The sequence below is a fragment of the Chiloscyllium punctatum genome, chromosome 35 (genome assembly GCF_047496795.1).
Source record: "Chiloscyllium punctatum isolate Juve2018m chromosome 35, sChiPun1.3, whole genome shotgun sequence".
In the NCBI taxonomy this organism is placed as follows: domain Eukaryota; kingdom Metazoa; phylum Chordata; class Chondrichthyes; order Orectolobiformes; family Hemiscylliidae; genus Chiloscyllium; species Chiloscyllium punctatum.
The window spans coordinates 30,502,048-30,523,244 of NC_092773.1; positions in this window are offsets into that span (position 1 = coordinate 30,502,048).

Here is a 21,197-nt window from a genome sequence, read left to right on the forward strand (position 1 = left end):
GTTTGTAATTATTTAATCATTGGGCCATGCACTGGATTTATTTACAATGGATGGGTTTGTAATTATTTAATCACTGGGCCATGCACTGGATTTATTTACAATGGAGAGGTTTGTAATTATTTAATCACTGGGACAATACACTGGATTTATTTACAATGGAGGGGTTTGTAATTATTTAATCTCAGGGGCCATGCACTGGATTTATTTACAATGGAGGGGTTTGCAATTATTTAATCTCAGGGGCAATGCACTGGGTTTATTTACAATGGAGGGGTTTGTAATTATTTAATCACAGGGCAATGCACTGGATTTATTTACAATGGAGGGGATTGTAATTATTTAATCACTGGGCCATGCACAGGATTTATTTACAATGGAGGGGTTTGTAATTATTTAATCTCAGGGGCAATGCACTGGATTTATTTACAATGGAGGGGTTTGTAATTATTTAATCTCAGGGGCAATGCACTGGGTTTATTTACAATGGAGGGGTTTGTAATTATTTATTCACTGGGCAATGCACTGGATTTATTTACAATGGAGGGGTTTGTAATTATTTAATCTCAGGGGCAATGCACTGGATTTATTTACAATGGAGGGGTTTGTAATTATTTAATCTCAGGGGCAATGCACTGGATTTATTTACAATGGAGGGGTTTGTAATTATTTAATCACTGAGCAATGCACTGGATTTATTTACAGTGGAGGGATTTGCAATTATTTAATCTCAGGGGCAATGCACTGGGTTTATTTACAATGGAGGGGATTGTAATTATTTAATCTCGGGGCAATGCACTGGATTTATTTACAATGGAGGGGTTTGTAATTATTTAATCACTGAGCAATGCACTGGATTTATTTACAGTGGAGGGATTTGCAATTATTTAATCTCAGGGGCAATGCACTGGGTTTATTTACAATGGAGGGGATTGTAATTATTTAATCTCGGGGCAATGCACTGGATTTATTTACAATGGGGGGGGTTGTAATTATTTAATCACTGGGCCATGCACTGGATTTATTTACAATGGAGGGGATTTTAATTATATAATCACTGGGGCAATGCACTGGATTTATTTACAATGGAGGGGTTTGTAATTATTTAATCTCAAGTGCAATGCACTGGATTTATTTACAATGGAGGGGATTGTAATTATTTAATCTCGGGGCAATGCACTGGATTTATTTACAAGGGGGGGGGTTGTAATTATTTAGTCACTGGGCCATACACTGGATTTATTTACAATGGAGGGGATTGTAATTATTTAATCACTGGGGCCATGCACTGGATTTATTTACAATGGAGGGATTTGTAATTATTTAATCACTGGTGCCATGCACTGGATTTATTTACAATGGAGGGGTTCGTAATTATTTAATCTCTGGGACCATGCACTGGATTTATTTACAATGGAGGGGTTTGTAATTATTTAATCACAGGGCAATGCCCTGGATTTATTTACAATGGAGGGGTTTCTAATTATTTAATCTCAGGGGCCATGCACTGGATTTATTTACAATGGAGAGGTTTGTAATTATTTAATCACTGGGCCATGCACTGGATTTATTTACAGTGGAGGGGTTTGTAATTATTTAATCTCAGGGGCAATGCACAGGATTTATTTACAATGGAGGGGTTTGTAATTATTTAATCACTGGGGCAATACACTGGATTTATTTACAATGGAGGGGTTTGTAATTATTTAATCACTGGGCAATGAACTGGATTTATTTACAATGGAGGGGTTTGTAATTATTTAATCTCAGGGGCAATGCACTGGATTTATTTACAATGGAGGGGTTTGTAATTATTTAATCTCAGGGGCAATGCACTGGGTTTATTTACAATAGAGGGGTTTGTAATTATTTATTCGCTGGGCAATGCACTGGATTTATTTACAATGGAGGGGTTTGTAATTATTTAATCTCAGGGGCCATGCACTGGATTTATTTACAATGGAGGGGTTTGTAATTATTTAATCTCAGGGGCAATGCACTGGGTTTATTTACAATGGAGGGGTTTGTAATTATTTAATCTCAGGGGCAATGCACTGGATTTATTTACAATGGAGAGGTTTGTAATTATTTAATCTCAGGGCAATGCACTGGATTTATTTACAATGGAGGAGTTTGTAATTATTTAATCTGAGGGCAATGCACTGGATTTATTTACAATGGAGGGGTTTGTAATTATTTAATCACTGGGCCATGCACTGGATATATTTACAATGGGGGGGTCTGTAATTATTTAATCTCAGGGGCAATACACTGGGTTTATTTATAATGGAGGGGCTTGTAATTATTTAATCTCAGGAGCAATGCACTGGATTTATTTACAATGGAGGGGTTTGAGATTATTTAATCACTGGGCCATGCACTGGATTTATTTACAATGGAGGGGTTTGTAATTATTTAATCACTGGGGAACACACTGGATTTATTTACAATGGAGAGGTTTGTAATTATTTAATCTCTGGGGCCATGCACTGGATTTATTTACAATGGAGAGGTTTGTAATTATTTAATCACTGGGCCATGCACTGGATTTGTTTACACTGGAGAGGTTTGTAATTATTTAATCACTGGGGCAATGCACTGGATTTATTTACAATGGAGGGGTTTGTAATTATTTAATCTCTGGGGCAATGCACTGGATTTATTTACAATGGAGGGGTTTGTAATTATTTAATCACAGGGGCAATGCACAGGGTTTATTTACAATGGAGGGGTTTGTAATTATTTAATCTCAGGGGCAATGCACTGGATTTATTTACAATGGAGGGGTTTGTAATTATTTAATCTCAGGGGCAATGCACTGGGTTTATTTACAATGGAGGGGTTTGTAATTATTTATTCACTGGGCAATGCACTGGATTTATTTACAATGGAGGGGTTTGTAATTATTTAATCTCAGGGGTCATGCACTGGATTTATTTACAATGGAGGGGTTTGTAATTATTTAATCTCAGGGGCAATGCACTGGGTTTATTTACAATGGAGGGGTTTGTAATTATTTAATAACTGGGCCATGCACTGGATTTATTTACAATGGAGGGGTTTGTAATTATTTAATCACTGGGCCATGCACTGGATTTATTTACAGTGGAGGGATTTGTAATTATTTAATCTCAGGGGCAATGCACTGCATTTATTTACAATGGAGAGGTTTGTAATTATTTAATCTCAGGGGCAATGCACTGGATTTATTTACAATGGAGAGGTTTGTAATTATTTAATCTCAGGGCAATGCACTGGATTTATTTACAATGGAGGGGTTTGTAATTATTTAATCACTGGGCAATGCACTGGATTTATTTACAATGGAGAGGTCTGTAATTATTTAATCACTGGGCCATGCACTGGATTTATTTACAATGGAGGGGTTTGTAATTATTTAATCACTGGGCCATGCACTGGATATATTTACAATGGAGGGGTTTGTAATTATTTAATCACTGGGGCCATGCACTGGATTTATTTACAATGGGGGGGTCTGTAATTATTTAATCTCAGGGGCAATACACTGGGTTTATTTATAATGGAGGGGCTTGTAATTATTTAATCTCAGGAGCAATGCACTGGATTTATTTACAATGGAGGGGTTTGAGATTATTTAATCACTGGGGAACACACTGGATTTATTTACAATGGAGAGGTTTGTAATTATTTAATCTCTGGGGCCATGCACTGGATTTATTTACAATGGAGAGGTTTGTAATTATTTAAACACTGGGCCATGCACTGGATTTGTTTACACTGGAGAGGTTTGTAATTATTTAATCTCAGGGCAATGCACTGGATTTATTTACAATGGAGGGGTTTGTAATTGTTTAGTCACTGGGCAATGCACTGGATTTATTTACAATGGAGGGGTTTGTAATTATTTAATCTCAGGGGCAATGCACTGGATTTATTTACAATGGAGGGGTTTGTAATTATTTAATCACTGGGGCAATGCACTGGATTTATTTACAATGGAGGAGTTTGTAATTATTTAATCTCAGGGGCAATGCACTGGATTTATTTACAATGGAGGGGTTTGTAATTATTTAATCTCTGGGGCAATGCACTGGATTTATTTACAATGGAGAGGTTTGTAATTATTTAATCACTGGTGCCATGCACTGGATTTATTTACAGTGGAGGGGTTTGTAATTATTTAATCATTGGGCCATGCACTGGATTTATTTACAATGGAGGGGTTTGTAATTATTTAATCACTGGGGCCATGCACTGGATTTATTTACAATGGAGGGGTTTGTAATTATTTAATCACTGGGCAATGCACTGGATTTATTTACAATGGAGGGGTTTGTAATTATTTAATCACTGGGCCATGCACTGGATTTATTTACAATGGAGGGGTTTGTAATTATTTAATCTCAGAGGCAATGCATTGGATTTATTTACAATGTAGGGGTTTGTAATTATTTAATCACTGGGCAATGCACTGGATTTATTTACAATGGAGAGGTTTGTAATTATTTAATCATTGGACCATGCACTGGATTTATTTACAATGGAGGGGTTTGTAATTATTTAATCACTGGGGCCATTCACTGGATTTATTTACAATGGAGGGGTTTGTAATTATTTAATCACTGGGGCCATTCACTGGATTTATTTACAATGGAGAGGTTTGTAATTATTTAATCTCAGGGCCATGCACTGGATTTATTTACAATGGAGGGGTTTGTAATTATTTAGACACTGGGCAATGCACTGGATTTATTTACAATGGAGGGGTTTGTAATTATTTAATCACTGGGCCATTCACTGGATTTATTTACAATGGAGGGGTTTGTAATTATTTAATCACTGGGCAATGCACTGGATTTATTTACAATGGAGGGGTTTGTAATTATTTAATCACTGGGGCAATGCACTGGATTTATTTACAATGGAGGGGTTTGTAATTATTTAATCTCAGGGGCAATGCCCTGGATTTATTTACAATGGAGGGGTTTGTAATTATTTAATCTCTGGGGCAATGCACTGGATTTATTTACAATGGAGAGGTTTGTAATTATTTAATCACTGGTGCCATGCACTGGATTTATTTACAGTGGAGGGGTTTGTAATTATTTAATCTCAGGGCCATGCACTGGATTTATTTACAATGGAGGGGTTTGTAATTATTTAATCACTGGGCAATGCACTGGATTTATTTACAATGGAGGGGTTTGTAATTATTTAATCTCAGGGCCATGCACTGGATTTATTTACAATGGACGGGGTTTGTAATTATTTAATCACTGGGGAAATGCACTGGATTTATTTACAATGGAGAGGTTTGTAATTATTTAATCTCAGGGGCAATGCACTGGATTTATTTACAATGGAGGGGTTTGTAATTCTTTAATCTCAGGGGCAATGCACTGGATTTATTTACAATGGAGGGGTTTGTAATTATTTAATCACTGGGCCATGCACTGGATTTATTTACAATGGAGGGGTTTGTAATTATTTAATCACTGGAGCCATGCACTGGATTTATTTACAATGGAGGGGTTTGTAATTATTTAATCTCAGGGGCAATGCACTGGATTAATTTACAATGGAGGGGTTTGTAATTATTTAATCTCCGGGGCCATGCACTGGATTTATTTACAATGGAGGGGTTTGTAATTATTTAATCTCAGGGGCAATGAACTGGATTTATTTACAATGGAGAGGTTTGTAATTATTTAATCATTGGGCCATGCACTGGATTTATTTACAATGGAGAGGTTTGCAATTATTTAATCACTGGGGCAATGCACTGGATTTATTTACAATGGAGGGGTTTGCAATTATTTAATCACTGGGCCATGCACTGGATTTATTTACAATGGAGGGGTTTGTAATTATTTAATCACTGGGGCAATACACTGGATTTATTTACAATGGAGGGGTTTGTAATTATTTAATCACTGGGCAATGAACTGGATTTATTTACAATGGAGGGGTTTGTAATTATTTAATCACTGGGGCAATGCACTGGATTTATTTACAATGGAGGGGTTTGTAATTATTTAATCTCAGGGGCAATGCACTGGATTTATTTACAATGGAGGGGTTTGTAATTATTTAATCACAGGGGCAATGCACTGGGTTTATTTACAATGGAGGGGTTTGTAATTATTTAATCTCAGGGGCAATGCACTGGATTTATTTACAATGGAGGGGTTTGTAATTATTTAATCTCAGGGGCAATGCACTCGGTTTATTTACAATGGAGGGGTTTGTAATTATTTATTCACTGGGCAATGCACTGGATTTATTTACAATGGAGGGGTTTGTAATTATTTAATCTCAGGGGCCATGCACTGGATTTATTTACAATGGAGGGGTTTGTAATTATTTAATCTCAGGGGCAATGCACTGGGTTTATTTACAATGGAGGGGTTTGTAATTATTTAATAACTGGGCCATGCACTGGATTTATTTACAATGGAGGGGTTTGTAATTATTTAATCACTGGGCCATGCACTGGATTTATTTACAGTGGAGGGATTTGTAATTATTTAATCTCAGGGGCAATGCACTGGATTTATTTACAATGGAGAGGTTTGTAATTATTTAATCTCAGGGGCAATGCACTGGGTTTATTTACAATGGAGGGGTTTGTAATTATTTATTCACTGGGCAATGCACTGGATTTATTTACAATGGAGGGGTTTGTAATTATTTAATCTCTGGGGCCATGCACTGGATTTATTTACAATGGAGAGGTTTGTAATTATTTAATCACTGGGCCATGCACTGGATTTGTTTACACTGGAGAGGTTTGTAATTATTTAATCTCAGGGCAATGCACTGGATTTATTTACAATGGAGGGGTTTGTAATTGTTTAGTCACTGGGCAATGCACTGGATTTATTTACAATGGAGGGGTTTGTAATTGTTTAATCTCCGGAGCCGTGCACTGGATTTATTTACAATGGAGGGGTTTGTAATTATTTAATCACTGGGACAATGCACTGGATTTATTTACAATGGAGGGGTTTGTAATTATTTAATCTCTGGGGCAATGCACTGGATTTATTTACAATGGAGGGGTTTGTAATTATTTAATCACTGGGCAATACACTGGATTTATTTACAGTGGAGGGATTTGCAATTATTTAATCTCAGGGGCAATGCACTGGGTTTATTTACAATGGAGGGGATTGTAATTATTTAATCTCGGGGCAATGCACTGGATTTATTTACAATGGGGGGGGGGTTGTAATTATTTAATCACTGGGCCATGCACTGGATTTATTTACAATGGAGGGGATTTTAATTATATAATCACTGGGGCAATGCACTGGATTTATTTACAATGGAGAGGTTTGTAATTATTTAATCTCACGTGCAATGCACTGGATTTATTTACAATGGAGGGGATTGTAATTATTTAATCTCTGGGGCAATGCACTGGATTTATTTGCAAAGGAGGAGTTTGTAATTATTTAATCACTGCGGCCATGCACTGGATTTATTTACAATGGAGGGATTTGTAATTATTTAATCACTGGTGCCATGCACTGGATTTATTTACAATGGAGGGGTTCGTAATTATTTAATCTCTGGGACCATGCACTGGATTTATTTACAATGGAGGGGTTTGTAATTATTTAATCACAGGGCAATGCCCTGGATTTATTTACAATGGAGGGGTTTCTAATTATTTAATCTCAGGGGCCATGCACTGGATTTATTTACAATGGAGAGGTTTGTAATTATTTAATCACTGGGCCATGCACTGGATTTATTTACAGTGGAGGGGTTTGTAATTATTTAATCTCAGGGGCAATGCACTGGATTTATTTACAATGGAGGGGTTTGTAATTATTTAATCTCAGGGGCAATGCACTGGGTTTATTTACAATGGAGGGGTTTGTAATTATTTATTCGCTGGGCAATGCACTGGATTTATTTACAATGGAGGGGTTTGTAATTATTTAATCTCAGGGGCCATGCACTGGATTTATTTACAATGGAGGGGTTTGTAATTATTTAATCTCAGGGGCAATGCACTGGGTTTATTTACAATGGAGGGGTTTGTAATTATTTAATCTCAGGGGCAATGCACTGCATTTATTTACAATGGAGAGGTTTGTAATTATTTAATCTCAGGGCAATGCACTGGATTTATTTACAATGGAGGGGTTTGTAATTATTTAATCTGAGGGCAATGCACTGGATTTATTTACAATGGAGGGGTTTGTAATTATTTAATCACTGGGCCATGCACTGGATATATTTACAATGGGGGGGTCTGTAATTATTTAATCTCAGGGGCAATACACTGGGTTTATTTATAATGGAGGGGCTTGTAATTATTTAATCTCAGGAGCAATGCACTGGATTTATTTACAATGGATGGGTTTGAGATTATTTAATCACTGGGGAACACACTGGATTTATTTACAATGGAGAGGTTTGTAATTATTTAATCTCTGGGGCCATGCACTGGATTTATTTACAATGGAGAGGTTTGTAATTATTTAATCACTGGGCCATGCACTGGATTTGTTTACACTGGAGAGGTTTGTAATTATTTAATCTCAGGGCAATGCACTGGATTTATTTACAATGGAGGGGTTTGTAATTGTTTAGTCACTGGGCAATGCACTGGATTTATTTACAATGGAGGGGTTTGTAATTGTTTAATCTCCGGAGCCGTGCACTGGATTTATTTACAATGGAGGGGTTTGTAATTATTTAATCACTGGGGCAATGCACTGGGTTTATTTACAATGGAGGGGTTTGTAATTATTTAATCTCAGGGGCAATGCACTGGATTTATTTACAATGGAGGGGTTTGTAATTATTTAATCTCAGGGGCAATGCACTGGGTTTATTTACAATGGAGGGGTTTGTAATTATTTATTCACTGGGCAATGCACTGGATTTATTTACAATGGAGGGGTTTGTAATTATTTAATCTCAGGGGTCATGCACTGGATTTATTTACAATGGAGGGGTTTGTAATTATTTAATCTCAGGGGCAATGCACTGGGTTTATTTACAATGGAGGTGTTTGTAATTATTTAATAACTGGGCCATGCACTGGATTTATTTACAATGGAGGGGTTTGTAATTATTTAATCTCAGGGGCAATGCACTGCATTTATTTACAATGGAGAGGTTTGTAATTATTTAATCTCAGGGGCAATGCACTGGATTTATTTACAATGGAGAGGTTTGTAATTATTTAATCTCAGGGCAATGCACTGGATTTATTTACAATTGAGGGGTTTGTAATTATTTAATCTGAGGGCAATGCACTGGATTTATTTACAATGGAGGGGTTTGTAATTATTTAATCACTGGGCCATGCACTGGATTTATTTACAATGGAGGGGTTTGTAATTATTTAATCACTGGGCCATGCACTGGATATATTTACAATGGAGGGGTTTGTAATTATTTAATCACTGGGGCCATGCACTGGATTTATTTACAATGGAGGGGTCTGTAATTATTTAATCTCAGGGGCAATACACTGGGTTTATTTATAATGGAGGGGCTTGTAATTATTTCATCTCAGGAGCAATGCACTGGATTTATTTACAATGGAGGGGTTTGAGATTATTTAATCACTGGGGAACACACTGGATTTATTTACAATGGAGAGGTTTGTAATTATTTAATCTCTGGGGCCATGCACTGGATTTATTTACAATGGAGAGGTTTGTAATTATTTAATCACTGGGCCATGCACTGGATTTGTTTACACTGGAGAGGTTTGTAATTATTTAATCTCAGGGCAATGCACTGGATTTATTTACAATTGAGGGGTTTGTAATTGTTTAGTCACTGGGCAATGCACTGGATTTATTTACAATGGAGGGGTTTGTAATTGTTTAATCTCCGGAGCCGTGCACTGGATTTATTTACAATGGAGGGGTTTGTAATTATTTAATCACTGGGGCAATGCACTGGATTTATTTACAATGGAGGGGTTTGTAATTATTTAATCTCTGGGGCAATGCACTGGATTTATTTACAATGGAGAGGTTTGTAATTATTTAATCTCAGGGCAATGCACTGGATTTATTTACAATGGAGGGGTTTGTAATTATTTAATCACTGGGCCATGCACTGGATATATTTACAATGGAGGGGTTTGTAATTATTTAATCTCAGGGGCAATGCACTGGATTTATTTACAATGGAGGGGGTTGTAATTATTTAATCACTGGGGCAATGCACTGGATTTATTTACAATGGAGGGGTTTGTAATTATTTAATCTCAGGGGCAATTCACTGGGTTTACTTACAAAGGAGGGGTTTGTAATTATTTAATCACTGGGCAACGCACTGGATTTATTTACAATAAAGGGGTTTGTAATTATTTAATCTCAGCGGCAATGCACTGGATTTATTTACAATGGGGGGTTTTGTAATTATTTAATCTCAGGGGCAATGCACTGGATTTATTTACAATGGAGGGGTTTGTAATTATTTAACCACTGGGGCAATGCACTGGATTTATTTACAATAAAGGGGTTTGTAATTATTTAATCTCAGCGGCAATGCACTGGATTTATTTACAATGGAGAGGTTTGTAATTATTTAATCACTGGGGCCATGCACTGGATTTATTTACAATGGAGGGGTTTGTAATTATTTAATCACTGGGGCAATGCACTGGATTTATTTACAATGGAGGGGTTTGTAATTATTTAATCACTGGGGCAATGCACTGGATTTATTTACAATGGAGGGGTTTGTAATTATTTAATCTCAGGGGCAATGCCCTGGATTTATTTCCAATGGAGGGATTTGTAATTAATCACTGGGGCAATGCACTGGATTTATTTACAATGGAGGGGTTTGTAATTATTTAATCTCAGGGGAAATGAACTGGATTTATTTACAATGGAGGGGTTTGTAATTATTTAATCTCCGGGGCCATGCACTGGATTTATTTACAATGGAGAGGTTTGTAATTATTTAATAACTGGGCCATGCACTGGATTTATTTACAATGGAGGGGTTTGCAATTATTTAATCTCAGGGGCAATGCACTGGATTTATTTACAATGGAGGGGTTTGTAATTATTTAATCACTGGGCCATGCACTGGATTTATTTACAATGGAGGGGTTTGTAATTATTTAATCATTGGGCCATGCACTGGATTTATTTACAATGGAGAGGTTTGCAATTATTTAATCTCAGGGGCAATGCACTGGATTTATTTACAATGGATGGGTTTGTAATTATTTAATCACTGGGCCATGCACTGGATTTATTTACAATGGAGAGGTTTGTAATTATTTAATCACTGGGACAATACACTGGATTTATTTACAATGGAGGGGTTTGTAATTATTTAATCATTGGGCCATGCACTGGATTTATTTACAATGGAGGGGTTTGCAATTATTTAATCTCAGGGGCAATGCACTGGATTTATTTACAATGGAGGGGTTTGTAATTATTTAATCTCAGGGGTAATGTACTGGATTTATTTACAATGGAGGGGTTTGTAATTATTTAATCTCAGGGGTAATGCACTGGATTTATTTACAATGGAGGGGTTTGTAATTATTTAATCATTGGGCCATGCACTGGATTTATTTACAATGGAGGGGTTTGCAATTATTTAATCTCAGGGGCAATGCACTGGATTTATTTACAATGGAGGGGTTTGTAATTATTTAATCTCAGGGGTAATGTACTGGATTTATTTACAATGGAGGGGTTTGTAATTATTTAATCACTGGGGTAATGCACTGGATTTATTTACAATGGAGGGGTTTGTAATTATTTAATCTCAGGAGCCATGCACTGGATTTATTTACAATGGAGGGGTTTGTAATTATTTAATCACTGGGGCAATGCACTGGATTTATTTACAGTGGAGGGGTTTGTAATTATTTAATCTCTGGGGCAATGCACTGGGTTTATTTACAATGGAGAGGTTTGTAATTATTTAATCTCAGGGGCAATGCACTGGATTTATTTACAATGGAGGGGTTTGTAATTATTTAATCTCAGGGGCAATGCACTGGATTTATTTACAATGGAGGGGTTTGTAATTATTTAATCACTGGGGCCATGCACTGGATTTATTTACAATGGAGGGGTTTGTAATTATTTAATCTCAGGGCAACGCACTGGATTTATTTACAATGGAGGGGGTTGTCATTATTTAATCACTGGGGCAATGCACTGGATTTATTTACAATGGAGAGGTTTGTAATTATTTAATCTCAGGGGTAATGCACTGGATTTATTTACAATGGAGGGGTTTGTAATTATTTAATCTCTGGGGCAATGCACTGGATTTATTTACAGTGGAGGGGTTTGTAATTATTTAATCTCTGGGGCAATGCACTGGATTTATTTACAATGGAGAGGTTTGTAATTATTTAATCTCTGGGGCAATGCCCTGGATTTATTTACAATGGAGGGGTTTGTAATTATTTAATCTCAGGGGCAATGCACTGGATTTATTTACAATGGAGGGGTTTGTAATTATTTAATCTCAGGAGCCATGCACTGGATTTATTTACAATGGAGGGGTTTGTAATTATTTAATCACTGGGGCAATGCACTGGATTTATTTACAGTGGAGGGGTTTGTAATTATTTAATCTCTGGGGCAATGCACTGGGTTTATTTACAATGGAGAGGTTTGTAATTATTTAATCTCAGGGGCAATGCACTGGATTTATTTACAATGGAGGGGTTTGTAATTATTTAATCTCAGGGGCAATGCACTGGATTTATTTACAATGGAGGGGTTTGTAATTATTTAATCACTGGGGCCATGCACTGGATTTATTTACAATGGAGGGGTTTGTAATTATTTAATCTCAGGGCAACGCACTGGATTTATTTACAATGGAGGGGGTTGTCATTATTTAATCACTGGGGCCATGCACTGGATTTATTTACAATGGAGGGGTTTGTAATTATTTAATCTCAGGGCCATGCACTGGATTTATTTACAATGGAGGGGTTTGTAATTATTTAATCTCAGGGGTAATGCACTGGATTTATTTACAATGGAGGGGTTTGTAATTATTTAATCACTGGGGCCATGCACTGGATTTATTTACAATGGAGGGGTTTGTAATTATTTAATCTCAGGGGCAATGCACTGGATTTATTTACAATGGAGGGGTTTGTAATTATTTAATCTCAGGGGTAATGCACTGGATTTATTTACAATGGAGGGGTTTGTAATTATTTAATCATTGGGCCATGCACTGGATTTATTTACAATGGAGGGGTTTGCAATTATTTAATCTCAGGGGCAATGCACTGGATTTATTTACAATGGAGGGGTTTGTAATTATTTAATCTCAGGGGTAATGTACTGGATTTATTTACAATGGAGGGGTTTGTAATTATTTAATCACTGGGGTAATGCACTGGATTTATTTACAATGGAGGGGTTTGTAATTATTTAATCTCAGGGGCAATACACTGGATTTATTTACAATGGAGGGGTTTGTAATTATTTAATCTCAGGGGCAATGCCCTGGATTTATTTACAATGGAGGGGTTTGTAATTATTTAATCTCAGGGGCAATGCACTGGATTTATTTACAATGGAGGGGTTTGTAATTATTTAGTCACTGGGGCCATGCACTGGATTTATTTACAATGGAGGGGTTTGTAAGTATTTAATCATTGGGCCATACACTGGATTTATTTACAATGGAGGGGTTTGTAATTATTTAATCTCAGGGCAATGCACTGGATTTATTTACAATGGAGGGGTTTGTAATTATTTAATCTCAGGGGCAATGCCCTGGATTTATTTACAATGGAGAGGTTTGTAATTATTTAATCTCAGGGGCAATGCACTGGATTTATTTACAATGGAGGGGGTTGTAATTATTTAATCACTGGGGCAATGCACTGGATTTATTTACAATGGAGGGGTTTGTAATTATTTAATCTCAGGGGCAATGCCCTGGATTTATTTACAATGGAGGGGTTTGTAATTATTTAGTCACTGGGCCATACACTGGATTTATTTACAATGGAGGGGTTTGTAATTATTTAGTCACTGGGCCATACACTGGATTTATTTACAATGGAGGGATTTGTAATTATTTAATCTTTGGGGCAATGCACTGGATTTATTTACAATGGAGGGATTTGTAATTATTTAGTCACTGGGCCATACACTGGATTTATTTACAATGGAGAGGTTTGTAATTATTTAATCTCAGGGGCAATGCCCTGGATTTATTTACAATGGAGGGGTGTGTAATTATTTAATCACTGGGGCCATGCACTGGATTTATTTACAATGGAGGGGTTTGTAATTATTTAATCTCAGGGCAATGCACTGGATTTATTTACAATGGAGGGGTTTGTAATTATTTAATCTCAGGGGCAATGCACTGGATTTATTTACAATGGAGGGGTTTGTAATTATTTAATCTCAGGGGCAATGCACTGGATTTATTTACAATGGAGGGGTTTGTAATTATTTAATCTCAGGGGTAATGCACTGGATTTATTTACAATGGAGGGGTTTGTAATTATTTAATCTCAGGGGCAATGCACTGGATTTATTTACAGTGGAGGGGTTTGTAATTATTTAGTCACTGGGCCATACACTGGATTTATTTACAATGGAGGGGTTTGTAATTATTTAATCTCAGGGGCAATGCACTGGATTTATTTACAATGGAGGGGTTTGTAATTATTTAGTCACTGGGGCCATGCACTGGATTTATTTACAATGGAGGGGTTTGTAAGTATTTAATCATTGGGCCATACACTGGATTTATTTACAATGGAGGGGTTTGTAATTATTTAATCTCAGGGGCAATGCACTGGATTTATTTACAATGGAGGGGTTTGTAATTATTTAATCTCAGGGGCAATGCCCTGGATTTATTTACAATGGAGAGGTTTGTAATTATTTAATCACTGGGGCAATGCACTGGATTTATTTACAATGGAGGGGGTTGTAATTATTTAATCACTGGGGCAATGCACTGGATTTATTTACAATGGAGGGGTTTGTAATTATTTAATCTCAGGGGCAATGCACTGGATTTATTTACAATGGAGGGGTTTGTAATTATTTAGTCACTGGGCCATACACTGGATTTATTTACAATGGAGGGATTTGTAATTATTTAATCTCAGGGGCAATGCCCTGGATTTATTTACAATGGAGGGGTGTGTAATTATTTAATCACTGGGGCCATGCACTGGATTTATTTACAATGGAGGGGTTTGTAATTATTTAATCTCAGGGCAATGCACTGGATTTATTTACAATGGAGGGGTTTGTAATTATTTAATCACTGGGGCCATGCACTGGATTTATTTACAATGGAGGGGTTTGTAATTATTTAATCACTGGGGCCATGCACTGGATTTATTTACAATGGAGGGGTTTGTAATTATTTAATCTCAGGGCAATGCACTGGATTTATTTACAATGGAGAGGTTTGTAATTATTTAATCTCTGGGGCAATGCACTGGATTTATTTACAATGGAGGGGTTTGTAATTATTTAATCTCAGGGGCAATGCACTGGATTCATTTACAATGGAGGGGTTTGTAATTATTTAATCATTGGGGCCATGCACTGGATTTATTTACAATGGAGGGGTTTGTAATTATTTAATCTCAGGGCCATGCACTGGATTTATTTACAATGGAGGGGTTTGTAATTATTTAATCTCAGGGGCAATGCACTGGATTCATTTACAATGGAGGGGTTTGTAATTATTTCAACTCAGGGGCAATGCACTGGATTTATTTACAATGGAGGGGTTAGTAATTATTTAATCACTGGGGCAATGCGCTGGATTTATTTACAATGGAGGGGTTTGTAATTATTTAATCACTGGGGCAATGCACTGGATTTATTTACAGTGGAGCGGTGCAGGATTAATCGAGTGAAATACACTGGAATTACTTGCATTCGAGTCCTAGAGATGTGCAGCAAACAAATCTCGTCCCAGCACCCGGCCCATATCCCTCCAAACCCGTCATGTTCATATCCCCCATCCAAATGCCTCTTAAATGTTGCCTCCCCCACATCCTCCGACAGCTCATTCCACACACCCTCTGGGTGAAAAAGTTGCCCCTTGGGTCTCTTTTATATCTTTCCCCCTCTCGCCCTAAACCTATGCCCCTCTCGTTCTGGACTCCCCCACCCCAGGGGGGGGGAAAGACTTTGCCTATTAATCCTATCCATGCCCCCTCATAATTTTATAACCCTCTATAAGGTCACCCCTCAGCCTCCGACGCTCCGGGGAAAACAGCCCCAGCCTCTCCCTGTAGCTCAAACCCTCCAACATCCTGGGAAATCTTTTCCCTACCCTTTCAAGGTCTCACAACGTCCTTATTAATTGAACCCCCGGGAAATCCACTGGGTCGACTCGCATTTGAGAGGGTTCTGCATTGATCTAACCCCCCGAGCCGTCCGCTGGATTGATTTACAAATGAGGGGTTTCGCAATGAGTTAATCCCTCAGCCAAATACATTCAGAGTTTGTACAATCACAGCGTCCTGCACTGATTGTTAAATCCAATGCGACAGTCAGGAAGTATTTGCAATTAAGGGCTCTCTGCATTGATCTAGCCCCCTGAGCAGTGAAGGTGCGCTTTCCTTTATTGGTCAGAGTTTTGAGTACAGGGAGCTGGGAGGGTCATCTTGGGGCTGTACAGGACATCGGTTAGGGGCCGCTGTTGGAATATTGCGTCCAACTCTGGTCTCCCTCCTCTCGGAAAGATGTTGTGAAACTTGAAAGGGTTCTGGAAAGATTTACAAGGATGTTGCCAGGGTTGGAGGGTCTGAGCTACAGGGAGAGGCAGAACAGGCTTGGGGCTGTTTTCCCTGGAGGGTCGGAGGCTGAGGGGTGATCTTATAGAGGTTTACAAAATTATGAGGGGGGCATGGATAGGATAAATAGACAAAGTCTTTTCCCCCTGGGGTGGGGGAGTCCAGAACTAGAGGGTATAGGTTTAGGGTGAGAGGGGGAAAGATATAAAAGAGACCCAAGGGGCAACTTTTTCACCCAGAAGGTGTATGGAATAAGCTGCCAGAGGAAGTGGTGGAGGCAACATTTAAGAGGCATTTGGATGGGGGATATGAACAGGAAGGGTTTGGAGGGCTATGGGCCGGGCCCTGGGACTAGATTGGGTTGGGGATATCTGGGCTAGCAGGGACGGGTTGGACCGAAGGGTCTGTTTCCGTACTGTACACCTCTCTGACTTTAATTGAATGGTTTTGCATTCATTTAAAATCCAATTCAATATACTGAGACCATTTGTAATTGAACATCTTTGCTCTTATTTAATTTAACAATGGATTGTAATTCTTCCGAATTGAGGAGTTCTGCATTAATTCTAAATCCAAGGATTCAATTACAATTGAGGCATTTGCAATAACTTAATCTCTGGGCAAATACACTGAGTTTATTTGCAAACGAAGGGGATCTGCATTGATTATAATAAATTCAATGCAACATTCAGGGAGTTTTTACAACTGAGGGGGGCTCTGCACTAACCTAATCCCGGAGTGATCCACTGGATTTATTTACAATCGAAGGGTTTTACACTGATTTTGAATCCAGAGTAACATCCAAGGATTCATTTACAACTGGAGGGGTTTTCAGAGATTGTTTATAAACGAGCAGTTTGCATTAATTTAACCTCTGGGGAATGCATTAGATTTATTTGTAAATGAAGGGTTTTGCATTGATTATACCCCCGCTGCAATATTCAGGGACTATTTACAAATGAAGGGTTTTGCATTCATTTTAAAAACTGTGCAATATTTAGGCATTATTTCCAGTGAAAGGGGTTTTGCATTGATTTTAAAAACTGTGCAATAATTAGGGATTATTTCCAATGAAAGAGTTTTGCATTGATTTTTAAAACTGTGCAATATTTAGGGATTATTTCCAATGAAAGAGTTTTGCATTGATTTTAAAAACTGCGCAATAGTTAGGGATTATTTCCAATGAAAGGGGTTTTGCATTGATTTTAAAAACTGTGCAATATTTAGGGATTATTTCCAATGAAAGGGGTTTTGCATTGATTTTTAAAACTGCGCAATAGTTAGGGATTATTTCCAATGAAAGGGATCTTGCAATGATTTTAAAAACTGTGCAATATTTAGGGATTATTTGCAATTCAAGGGGTTTGCATTGATTTTAAAAACTGTGCAATAGTTAGGGATTATTTCCAATTAAAGGGGTTTGCATTGATTTTAAAAACTGTGCAATATTTAGGGATTATTTCCAATGAAAGGGGTTTTGCATTGATTTTAAAAACTGTGCACTATTTAGGGATTATTTCCAATTAAAGGGGTTTGCATTAATTTTAAAAACTGTGCAATATTTAGGGATTATTTGCAATTCAAGGGGTTTGCATTGATTTTAAAAACTGTGCAATATTTAGGGATCATTTGCAAATCAAGGGGTTTGCATTGATTTAGCACCCGAGCAATCCTCTGGATTTATTTGCAACTTGAGGGGTTTGTTGCATTGATCTGATCCCCCGGGGTTGATTTGCAACTGATGTTTGGGGGGGGGGGGGGGGGGGGGGGTTGCATGCAGTCTGCACCTTTAAAGCTGCATTAATGCAGCGCCTGACCCGTCCTTCCCGGGTCGGGTCTTTGCATTGCACCCTCCCCCCGCCCCCGGACGCGCCCCTCCCGGGACTGAGGCCGGGAACTGCCACCCCCCCGCCTCCCCCGCCCCGGTTTTTACCTTCGGCTGCAGCTGCTCGGGGCTTCCCGGGGACCCACTTCCGGTCTGCCGCCGGGATGACCTCCGACCCCTTGCGGTTCCACCCTCCCTCCCCCTTCCCTGTGGGCCCCGCGCTTCCGGCGCGGCGCTCATGGGGGGCCGCCACCCGGCGGCGGACCGCCGCGGCGGCGCGGGTCCGTCGGGGGAATAGGGTCCGGCGGGGAAACACCGACCCCCGACGGATGGTTCCGCCCTGGGGAGGAGGGTGGGGGAAAGGGGATAAGACACACACACACACACACAGCAACATGAATAAATTGTTAATAAATTAAAAAAGGCCCTCCAATCAGATCCCCCCCCCCCCCCCACACAAAAGAAAAAGGGAGGAATGGAGGGGGCACCGAGGGGAATGGGGGGGGGGGGGGGCAAAAAAAAAGTTGGCCCATAGGACGGTGCGGGGGGTTGTGGGAAGACGTCAAGTTGTTGTTGTAATAGGCCCCCCCCGAGGCGGTGAGGTGAGGGGGGGGGGGAACGCACGGACCACGAGGGACACGGGCGGGTGGGTGACCGCAGAACGAAGCTCCACGGGCAATCCCCGGGGCACCGTGGGTAATTTAGCGCGGCCAATCCCTCCGCCCTAACCCGCACACCCCTGGGCACTATGGGTAATTTAACACGGTCAATCCCCCCACCCTAACCCGCACATCCCTGGGCACTATGGGTAATTTAGCACAGCCAATCCTCGCCCTAACCTGCACATCCCTGGGCACTATGGGTAATGTCACACGGCCAATCCCCACCCTAAATACTGCGGTATCCGCAGAGGGGGAGGGAGCTTATAACGTCTAATGAGTTCAGAAGAGATCTACGAGAACATTGCTGGGGGTTGGAGTCATTGGTAGAGAGAGAATAAGAGAGAGAGATCAAGAGCGCACGCACGAGACACAGAGAGAGCGCGCGCACAAGAGAGAGAGAGAGAGACAGCGCGTACGAGAGAGAGAGCGCACGCATGAGAGAGACAGCGCGCAGGACAGCAAGAGCATGCACACTAGAGAGAGAGAGCACATGTACGAGACAGAGAGCGCGTACGAGAGAGAGAGCGCGCATGCACAGGGGAAAGCAAGTGTGCAAGGAGGGAGAGCACGCGCTGTCGGCGAAAACGCGTGCACGTGGGAGCGCGCGCACGCAGGAGGTAGAGCGCACACGAGAGAGAGCGCGCACACGCGAGTGTGTGTGTGCACAAGAGAGAACGCACGCACGAAAGAGAGCGCGCACAAGAGCATGCGCACAAGAGAGAAAACGCGCACACGAGAGAGCGCGTACGAGTGAGAGCCCACACGAGAGTGAGAGCACGCACGAGAGAGAGCACGTACGAGAGAGAGCACGTACGAGAGAGAGAGCACGTACGAGAGAGTTTGTGTGGATGAGGGACTGAGTGCGTAAGAGAGAGAGAGTGCACGCACTGGGGAGAGCAAGCGTGCAAGGGGGAGAGAGCGCACGCTGTGGGAGAGAACGCGCACACGTGAGAGGGAGAGAGCGTGCGCATGGGAAGAGCACGCGCGCACAAGAGACAGCATGCGCACACGCACACAAGAGAGAGAGACGGCGCGGAAGAGAGAGCGAGAGCGCGTACACGAGGGAGAGCGCGCGCGCACAAACGAGGGAGAGAGCACGTGCACCAGAGAGAGAGCACGCACAGGAGAGAATGAGCGCATGCACGAGACAGAGAGAGCGAGAGAGCGCGCACACAAGAGAGAGAGCGTGTGCACACGAGAGAGAGTGCAAACGAGAGAGAGCGTGCACGAGAGCATGTGCACGAGGGAGAGCAAGCGTGCAAGGGGAGAGAGCGCGTGCACATGAGAGAGAGAGAGCGCGCTGTGAGAGAGCACTGCAAGAGAGACAGAGCAAGCGAGAGCGTGCACACAAGACAAACAGCGCGTGCACGAGATAGCGAGAGAGCACAAACACCAGAGAGAGCGAGAGCGCGCACATGAGAGAGCACGCACTAGAGCGAGAGCGGCGCGCGCACGGGAGAGAGAGAGAGCACGCGCACGGGAGAGAGAGAGAGACCGAGATAGCTTGGGAGAGAGAGCGAGAGCGCATGCACAAGAGAAAGAGCGCGCGCAGACAAGAGTGCGCGAGCGCACGAGAGAGCGCGCACGAGACAGCACACACGAGAGAGAGCGCGTGCATGAGACAGAGAGCGTGTATATGAGAGAGAGAGAACGCGCATGAGAGAGCACGCACAAAAGAGTGCGAGCGCACGAGGGACCGAGAGTGCGCACGAGAGAGAGCGCGCGCACACAAAAGAGAGCGCGAGAGCATGTGCACGAGAGAGGCGCGCACAAGAGAGATAGCGCGCGTGCACGGGGGAGAGCAAGCGTGCAAGTGGCAAGTGGAGAGAATATGTGCACGTGAGAGAGAAGCGCGCGCTGTGAGAGAGCGCGAGCGGGAGCATGCGCACACAGACAGAGAGCGGTGCGCACGAGAGACCAAGAGCGCGTGCACGAGAGAGAGCGTCGCACGAGAGGAGAG